Genomic DNA, 3506 nt, shown 5'->3' with positions numbered 1-3506 from the left:
GAAACAACAGGAACAATTCAGTTCCACTGAGTTGAACGATAAAGAGGGGCTAAGCATGTATTATGTATTATGTATTACGAGCAAGCTTCATTCAAGTTGTAAATGGAATATATTACATATGCATCAGCATTTGTGATGGACAGTATTTTCTGATGGTTTTTTCCCTTCTTATTTTGAGGATGAGTTTAAGAGTTGTATTTTTAAAAAATAAATTACCTTATGGTAGGGCTAGGAAACCAAACCACCAAGCTCTGGAAAATGTGGTCAGGAATGTCTTCAGATTGCCCACATGGGATTTGATTTAATTTAATTGTCTGTAGTTTCTCATGTAACCATTTCATGATCCCTTCATTGAATGGAAAAGCCTCAGAATTCAAGCCTGGGCAGAAAAGACTTCGATCATGATGATTTTTATTATTGTTGTTATTGTTACTTATTTTTTATTTTGAGTCAGATGCAACCCTCAAGTGTTGCAGGTAGGTACCACGGAAATACCTCCAACTTTCCTCGTTTCTGGCCTGTGACATCATTGTTTCCAATGATGATGTCATTCACAGCCTGCATTGGGGTGCCAAGAGAATTCTGTTATGTCATGGCATGCCACAAACATATCACCCAAATTTATCTTCCCACATCATAAGATAGTTTATTCCATTATACCTCCCAACCATTTTTTCTCCATTCGAATGGCAATTACTTCAAGTATTTACTGTAATTATGTCACTTGATGAAATTATAGTAATTACATAGAAAAATGATAGTCCATGACTAATGAATTAAAATACCATGGAAATTCACATAAAAATGACATTAGAAATGTTAAGGACCTGAGGCAAACTCACAAAAGCAAGGAAATTTATAATTAAGAATTTAATCTCCAAAAACATTGCAGGGAGCTGCTTCTTTTAAGAAAAATAAAGATTTAATCAGAGCTCTATGAGGGTTGTAAAAAAGTAGAAAAGAAGCAAAGTAAATGGATATAACCTAATATTCTGCAAAAATGTGACAAACCATTCACCTTTTCTCCTACTGCTATTTGCATAGTTGAGTCGCTGAATCTGTGGGACAAATAGGCCGAATATCCAGGGGTTTATTGCAACCAGACAATGTATATACTGGTCTCTGCTTGCATTTAAAAATAAATCAAGTTTCTAGCTCCTGAGACTGGCAAAGAGCTAGAAAATAAGTTGAAGTCTGGTCGAGAGTAATTCTGCTCTTGTTTAACAATGATGTTTCTAGAAAAAAGGTGATTTTTTCCAGCCAGCCCAAGCGCTGAGTCTCCTGCTTCACTTCTGCTCTTTGCAGGAAGACAATGCCTTGTGGCCTGCAGCCATTACACTGAGCATCTCAGAGTATCTCTGCTTTTGTTAGGCAGTTAGGTCCCACTGCAGTTAAGTGTGTCAGTGGAGACAGGAAGAATAAGCCCTGCTGCTGGTCTTCTGGCCTTGGGGTGAAGAAGGAGAGAGAACAGCCTTGGACTGATGAATTAGTGCTGGGACTGATTGTTCCCTAATTTAGATACCACCCCCGCGGACATCTGCAGCATTGCACTGTTGCGCTGCAATTTCCACCCCTTTGGATGTGTGTGTGATGTCACAACGCACTTACAAAAGGGTGGGATTCGTGGTGTGATACTCCTTGCATCAGACTAACCCATTTGATGCCCCCCCTCTGACCCCACTGAACACCCCTGAATTCCCTGAAGGAAATATTGGTTGGGAATGCAGAATTCCAACAACTTTAGCAACCAGCACTTTGAAGAAGGCTGGTTTCGTGGTGTATCACTGTTCTTTTGATTCAGTACTCCCCATTAAGGATTAAAAAGCAAGGTTTCCTTCAGGTTTAGCTCAACTCTTGATGAGTTCATGGATCCTTTCCTGCATTGTTTTTGGCAACACAGTAAATTAATGAAGTAATTTGCCATTGTCTTTTTCTAGGATTTTTTTTTTAATTTCCACTCTACCTTGGATTTCTTTGTGGTCTTCCATCCAAGTACTAAGCAGGTCCAACTCTGCTTAGTTTTTCCAGGATCAGTCATCTGCAGCCACCTAGCAAGCTGAGTAACAAGAACAACACATCTTAAATCACCCTACAAGTCTTGGGTCCAAAGCAGAGACTTCTGCTTCTCTGAGAAGAGAGTGCGAAATTTACCAAGGGAAGGACAATCATTCTGGCACAGTGGACCTGATGACATGCTCCTCTCCTTCTCCAGATGGCCCTGCCCCTAAGCAGCCCAATCCCACCCTCCGATTCTGAGAGTTCCACCAATAGGAAACCAGGATGCAAATAAGCATCAGGCAGACCTCCCACATGTCAAGACATTATTCAAGATTGCACATTTAAGGTGTTTGCTAGCAACTGCTGGGGAATTGAACTCTTCTATCAATTCTAAAAAAGGGGGTTAAGCTACCTTCCCTGTAAACCATCTTTCTTTTCCAGAGAAGAGACAGCAAGGGCAAGCTCTGTTCCTAGTGAGAAGGTCTAAAAAGCATTTCCTTTCGGCTCCTGTTTTAGAAAATGTTCATATGGATTGCGGGAAGGGGGAGAGGCAGGGCTTAATAGACGCAGCTGCATCCTCTAGCAGATTATTGCAAGCCCCAGTATGAAATGCATTAAGAGAAAAATGCTTAACAGATGATGGTGCGACAAGCTGTTACAAGGCATGTTAGACGGCCCCAACATTATTAAATTGATAGGCTTGCTTAGCACGTGAGGAGAACTTATCTTCTGGGCTTGCAGAGCACGGCTCCGCTTTATTAATAAAGGAGGTTTTCTAAACTGGACCTTGTTAGGAAGCCCGATGAAGCTCGGCTACCGAGAGGGCTGTGATGGCCATGCATTTGGCTTGTTCTTCAGCTGCGGGGGGGCTACCTTACTCTGCTGAGAACGAATCCCATCAGCATCGGTTCAGACAAGCCGGGCCAAAAGCTGAGTCGGCTTTCCAAACACATGGCAGCAGAAACTGGCACCCAATCCTTGCAATTTCATTTGCAGAAAGAAGCATGCCGTAATGGCTCGTTTCTTTGTGCACAACTACTCTGGACCCACGTATATTGGCTTATGACAGGATCATTGTCAAAAGCTGGGCTGTATGCTTTTGGCACAGGGAATGATGTTTGCCCTTCTCCTGCAAGCTTTCTTTCTTTAGGTTGCAAGACCCTGCCCAGAGGTTTCTCAGGGCAGGGTCAAAAGACTCAAGATGGTGACCGTTGTGGCCACCATCTTGACTTTTTTGACACCTCCTGCTGCAGGTCTGTGTTAAGAACCCTGCCAGAGAACCTGTAGAGAAGGCTGCCAGTACTCTTAAGTTAAGGACATCTGAAAGAAGCAGAAGTAGGCAATCTCATCCATTCATTCCAAAAGGTGGTCATTTTTGGAATTTGGAGCACATGTTGTGGAAACACAGACAGAATGGCCATCACAGCAAGGGATACAGCATTCATAAAATGGCTGCTGTGATGGCTAGCCATAACCTATCTCATAACCTATCTAACTCCTGAGAACAT

This window comes from Candoia aspera, chromosome 7 (genome assembly GCF_035149785.1).
Source record: "Candoia aspera isolate rCanAsp1 chromosome 7, rCanAsp1.hap2, whole genome shotgun sequence".
NCBI lineage: Eukaryota > Metazoa > Chordata > Lepidosauria > Squamata > Boidae > Candoia > Candoia aspera.
This window is presented reverse-complemented; position numbering follows the sequence as displayed.